Raw genomic sequence first — 6,766 nt, 5'->3', positions numbered from 1 at the left:
AACCATAGCTTTTACTATACGGACCTTTATTGGCAAGGTCATGTCTCTGCTTTTTAAGATGCTGTCTAGGTTTGCCATCGCCTTCTTCCCAAGAAGCAGGCGTCTTTTAATTTCGTGGCTGCTGTCACCATCTGCAGTGATCATGGAGCCCAAGAAAGCAAAATCTCTCACTGCCTCCATTTCTTCCCCTTCTATTTGCCAGGAGGTGATGGGACCAGTGGGCATGATCTTCGTTTTTTTGATGTTGAGCTTCAGACCATATTTTGCGCTCTCCTCTTTCACCCTCATTAAAAGGTTCCTCCTCACTTTCTGCCATCAAGGTTGTGTCATCTGCATATCTGAGGTTGTTGATATTTCTTCCAGCAATCTTAATTCCCACTAGGGATTCATCCAGCCCAGCCTTTCGCATGATGAATTCTGCATATAAGTTAAATAAGCAGGGAGACAATATACAGCCTTGTCGTACTCCTTTCCCAATGTTGAACCAATCAGTTGTTCCATATCCAGTTCTAACTGTAGCTTCTTGTCCCACATAGATATTTCTCAGGAGACAGATGAGGTGATCAGGCACTCCCATTTCTTTAAGAACTTGCCATAGTTTGCTGTGGTCGACACAGTCAAAGGCTTTTGCATAGTCAATGAAGCAGAAGTAAATGTCTTTCTGGAACTCTAGCTTTCTCCATAATCCAGCGCATGTTTGCAATTTGGTCTCTGGTTCCTCTGCCCTTTCGAAATCCAGCTTGCACTTCTGGGAGTTCTCGGTCCACATACTGCTTAAGCCTGTCTTGTAGAATTTTAAGCATAACCTTGCTAGCGTGTGAAATGAGTGCAATTGTGTGGTAGTTGGAGCATTATTTGGCACTGCCCTTCTTTGGGATTGGGATGTAGACTGATCTTCTCCAATCCTCTGGCCACTGCTGAGTTTTCCAAACTTGCTGGCATATTGAGTGTAGCACCTTAACAGCATCATCTTTTAAAATTTTAAATAGTTCAGCTGGAATACCATCACTTCCACTGGCCTTGTTATTTGCAGTGCTTTCTAAGGCCCATTTGACTTCACTCTTCAGGATGTCTGGCTCAAGGTCAGCAACCACACTACCTGGGGTGTACGAGACATCCATATCTTTCTGGTATAATTCCTCTATGTATTCTTGCCACCTCTTCTTGATGTCTTCTGCTTTTGTTAGGTCCTTACCATTTCTGTCCTTTATTATGGTAATCTTTGTACGAAATGTTCCTTTCATATCTCCAATTTTCTTGAACAGATCTCTGGTTCTTCCCATTCTGTTGTTTTCCTCTATTTCTTTGCATTGCTCATTTAAGAAGGCCTTCTTGTCTCTCCTTGCTATTTTTTGGAAATCTGCATTCAATTTCCTGTATCTTTCACTATCTCCCTCGCATTTTGCTTGCCTTCTCTCTCCCGCTATTTGCAAGGCCTCATTGGACAGCCACTTTGCTTTCTTGCATTTCTTTTTCATTGGGATGGTTTTCGTTGCTGCCTCCTGTATAATGTTGCGAGCCTCCATCCATAGTTCTTCAGGCACTCTGTCCAGCAAATCTAAATCCTTAAACCTGTTCCTCACTTCCACTGTGTATTCATAAGGGATTTGGTTTAGATTGTATCTTACCGGCCCAGTGGTTTTTCCTACTTTCTTCAGTTTGAGCTTGAATTTTGCTATAAGAAGCTGATGATCTGAGCCACAGTCAGCAATTTGGTCTCTGGTTCCTCTGCCCTTTCGAAATCCAATACAATACTCACTGCTTAAAAACAAGAAATATAGACTGCACTGCCCCCATACAAAGCCATTTATAAATTTATTTTCTGGCCAGCTTTTAAGGCACAGCCTACCTAAGAGGGGCAGATTTAGGGCTGCCATATTTCAAACTGAAAATCCGAACAGAAAAGTTGTTGAGCTGCTTTTTTTTCTTTTTAAAAAATGGAACTGCCAACATGGGCTGCCATGTATCCGGACTGTCCTGATTTCCACCTGCACACTGCTGCCAATTGCAGTTTTCCAAATATACAGTATGGCAACCCTAGGCAGCTTACATTTAATAAAAGCAAACTGATTTTGAAAACTAACCATTTAAAACACAGCAATGCCACAAGTTTATTAAAACAGAAAAGCCAGCTTAAAATGACTAGAAACTGCAAATAGATGGGTTCAAAGAACAGGTTAACAGAGGTGGCTCAAACTCAAAAAGTTTTCTGGGTGTATTTTTTTTAACCTCACTTAAAAATTTGAAGAGTTTGGGCCACCCACACCTCAATAGGGAGGCGATTCCTTACTCTTGAAGGAGGGAGGGGACACAGCAGAAAAGGCCCCGTTTCTCCTGCCCATCAACATGCAGGGGAGGGGGAATTCTAAATGCATGGCTTGGTTTTGTGTTTTGAGAGGGTTGGTGCAAGGGTGTGTGGAAGGCGAATGAGAAAAGTTTAGGAGCTGCTTGTCTGAAGGATTGATGAGCAGTGGGTGCTTAAACCGTGGGCAGTGTGGCATTTTAAATTATGCTGATTTCTCTCCAAAGCAAAAGAAGGCAGTATCCAATACACCTAGGAAGCAGCAGGGTTCTTACTCATCAGATGCATGGGGCTTACTTTTGAGCAGGGTGGATAAAAATAAATGTATATGTATATATGTATATGTATATGTATATATATATATATATATATATATATATATATATATATATATATATAGTTTTTTAAATTTTAATCATATTTTTAAATTTTAAATTGGATTTTTAAAATAAAATGCTTTTGGAGGGAAAATCTTCCTAAAGATCATTTTCTATTTAAGTTACATTATGTTCAGTTTCTGTTAATTGATTCTCATTAAAACTTACAGATTCTGGCCTCACACAATTAACTCAAGGCAGTGTCAATCTACTCTTGGCAGAAAGCCAAGGTCTGCTTGACCTAGAAACTACTTACTCTGATTGGTTAACAACCAGCACTCAACTCTGTTATCTAGGAATGCTAGTTCAGTTTGGGTTAGGTGTGTTAGGAGTAGGAGTGCTGTGTATGGTTAAGAGAGAGAGAGAGAGAAAGAAAGAATTTATTTTGCTTTGTTTTGTATGCAGAAACTCTGCTGGTTTTATTTTTCCTTTTAATAAATCCTGTAAATAGTTATTCTGAGTCTAGCTGACTAGTCATTTCCACCTCAACTAGCTTCTTCACTGTGCAGGAAAACTCTGCTACGTTTGGGCTAAAGCCATTAGAGCTATGCCTGACACTTCAAAGTTCCATGACATTATAGTCCAAAGGCTATTCATCAGTAAATAAGGATTTGTTTTAAGTTTTTCATGTGTGCTAATTCAGTCTAAGTTTTTTTTAAAAAAAACCTTTTAAAACATTGTTTAACCACATCAGTTAACAAACATGGATACATATGCTATAATGTTACTGTTTTAGTTAAATAAGTTGTTCAAATTGTTATTAATGAAATGTTTTTTCTCTTTCCAATAAAGTACAGCAGAAAAGTTGTCCAAATATAAGCAGTTAACTTATTAAACCTCACCATAATTTCATAATTATCTGTATGTATTTCTAATAGTATAACCAAATCAGTAATTTTTGATATAACTGTAAAAACGACTTTGAAAATTTATTATTCCAAAAATGAAACCTTCATCTGGTTGTAAATATTAAGATCATACCAGCAAGGAGGAGTCTTTCTGTAGAAAAAAAAAAGATTTAAATCAAGCCTTACTGACTAGTGATTTAAATCGATTTGATTTAAATCAAATCCACCCTGCTTTTGAGTTAGCATGCATAAAGCGGCTGACATATTGCAAGAGAGGATCCTGCACATGTCTACTCGGAAGTAAGCAGAGGGGCTGCAAACTTCGATTTTAAATGCATCCTCCATAATGAATACTTTCTGGGGAGTCCCGTTGTACTCAGTGGGATTTACTTCTTCCGTGCACGTGCCCAGGATCCGGCCTGCAGGGATCCAACCAAATGCGAGCTGATTAAATAAACGAGTGGGGGGGGGGGGAGAGAGACATGCTCTCGCCTAAAACCGTCCAAGCAGTTTGCTTGGATTTCCGCCCCTGTAATTTGGATACCGTGCAATCTAGGTCAGTTTTGGTGCAGGTGAGGAGCTTCAGGAAATTTGGGGAGCAAAGTGCTGCAGCGAAGGTGTTTTGCAAGGGTTGGTAGTTGTTTTAAGGGTTCAGGAAAAAAAGTGCTGCCATTGCCCCGTGTGAGGCTCGAACTCACGACCTTCAGATTATGAGACTGACGCGCTGCCTACTGCGCTAACGAGGCGCTCGGAGCGGTGTTTCTGCAAAGGTCCATGTGAAACGGGGAAACACCCTCGACGTCAGCTGATCCTTCCTGCCCTGTAAGGTGGGGAGGGGGCGGAGACAGTGAGGTTTGCAGCTCCTGATCTTTGCAAGCTACAAAGAGTAGGGCTCTCTCCCTTCCCAGCCCAAAACCCTCTCTCTCTCCCCCACTGGTTTCAGATAAAATAAAATGCAAAACTAAAAGGATGGCCCTGAAATAAACAAATGCATTATGTTGCAAAAGAGCTGCCAATTCCTTGCTGCTCCAAATCGTTGCTTAGCAAAAATACTTCCAGATCAGGCAGATCTGCAAAGGAGCATGCTGCTGTTGTTTAATCCTGTCCGACTCTTTGTGACCCCATGGACCAGAGCACGCCAGGCACTCCTGTCTTCCACTGCCTCCCGCAGTTTGGTCAAACTCATGCTGGTAGCTTCGAGAACACTGTCCAACCATCTCGTCCTCTGTCGTCCCCTTCTCCTTGTGCCCTCCATCTTTCCCAATATCAGGGTCTTTTCCAGGGAGTCTTCTCTTCTCATGAGGTGGCCAAAGTATTGGAGCCTCAGCTTCAGGATCTGTCCTTCCAGTGAGCACTCAGGGCTGATTTCCTTCAGAATAGATAGGTTTGATCTTCTTGCAGTCCACGGGACTCTCAAGAGTCTCCTCCAGCACCAGAATTCAAAAGCATCAATTCTTCAGCGATCAGCCTTCTTTATGGTCCAGCTCTCACTTCCATACATCACTACTGGGAAAACCATAGCTTTAACTATACGGACCTTTGTTGGCAAGGTGATGTCTCTGCTCGGTTTAAGTACATAATTCGTTCCGGGGGTCCGTTCTTAACCTGAAACTGTTCTTAACCTGAAACTGTTCTTAACCTGAAGCACCACTTTAGCTAATGGGGCCTCATGCTGCTGCCGCACCGCCAGAGCACAATTCCTGTTCTCATCCTGAAGCAAAGTTCTTAACCCGAGGTACTATTTCTGGGTTAGCGGAGTCTGTAACCTAAAGCATCTTTAACCTGAGGTACCACTGTAATTCAAAAGCATCAATTCTTCGGCAATCAGCCTTCTTTATGGTCCAGCTCTCACTTCCATACATCACTACTGGGGAAACCATAGCTTTAACCGTACAGAACTTTGTCGGCAAGGTAATGTCAGCATACCTAATGGCTTTGTATCCATGACCAGAAGCTGCTAGGAAGTCCACGAGCCAGGATGTGCTTTTCCTCCCTCTCCCCATTGGAATCCGGAGGTAGACTGCTCCTGAGCGGGAGGCTCCATTGATCCAAGAGTCAGGGACAAGCTTCTCTTCCACGGCTTTGCTCTTCGCCTCCCCCCCTCCCTTTTAAAGCCAGCTACATACCTTGTGAGAATGAGCGACTTGCACCTTGTGTAGAATATTTTATTTTGCTGGTTCTGAATGCATAGTGGATGGAGCCCAGTTCTTGTAGGATATATGCAAGAGAAAGGATTCCACTATCCAATTATGTCAAATGCTTTCAGAAGATCTCAATGATTTGCATGGCTTTAGATGTCCTTAATGTTTTAAAAATTAAGGGGGGGGGGTGATTGCATTTTTAAATTTCGTTTTTGTTTAATTGCATTTTTATTTTTATTTTTCTCTTTTGGGAAGAAGCGCTAGGATAGATACTTAATATAACTACATCAGCAATAATAATCCTGCTTCCCCTGTCCTTTTGCAAGCCCCCAAGGCTGCTGGCCGTTAATGCATTAATGCAGGAGAGGAACTTTTGAAAAGCTTTTGTAGGATCTGTGGGAGACACTCAGTGCTGGATTTATGTGTAAGCTAAGCAAGCTATAGCTTAGGGCCCCACTCTCTTGGGGGCCCCAAAAAAATTTAAAGGGGGAAAGCTGGATGTACATTTCCAAAATATAAGATAAAAAACAAAATAAAACCTACATACAGCAACAGTGTTTTGTGTTGTGTAGGCTCCTATGATGTAAGTAATGGGCCCCGCCGGCTCCCTAAAATATCACTGGTTTGCTCATTTCTATATATAGGGTGCCTACATTCTGCATGGACTGGTTGCATGGCAACATGTGCAAATGGCTTTAGATACCTATTAGGTCCATATATTACCATATAGCATATATTCAACACAAAAAACGGCGACAATTTGTTGATGGCAAAGGACAGCTGGACATATCAAGGGCCCCATTCCCTTCAGTAGCTTAGGGCCTCATCAAACCTAAATCCGATCTTAATGACACTAATTGGAAAAGGACCACCCCCAGACCTTCAAGCAAGGGAAGGGGGAATTCAAATGTTCCTGAACTCAGAGCCGCATCATTGCTGAATAAAGGGGAAAGATTATGGGTCAGTGGGTGTGTGGAGAGCCTGTTTATAACAGTGCTGAGTTTTTGTTGTTGTTGTTGCTGTTTTACTAACGTTAAAATTGTTTAATAGATTATCAATGCTGTATTGATTAGTTAATATGATATTTGCTTTAATTGT

General features: G+C 41.6%; 1 non-coding gene across 1 annotated transcript; it reads right to left on the bottom strand.

The window, feature by feature from the left end:
* Positions 1 to 4,200: 4,200 nt before the first annotated feature.
* On the bottom strand, positions 4,201 to 4,273 carry TRNAM-CAU (transfer RNA methionine (anticodon CAU)). The gene has a single exon. It is a non-coding gene; the product is annotated as a tRNA-Met (tRNA).
* Positions 4,274 to 6,766: the final 2,493 nt, after the last annotated feature.

Source organism: Podarcis raffonei, chromosome 7, assembly GCF_027172205.1.
Source record: "Podarcis raffonei isolate rPodRaf1 chromosome 7, rPodRaf1.pri, whole genome shotgun sequence".
Lineage (NCBI taxonomy): Eukaryota > Metazoa > Chordata > Lepidosauria > Squamata > Lacertidae > Podarcis > Podarcis raffonei.
This window is presented reverse-complemented; position numbering and strand designations above follow the sequence as displayed.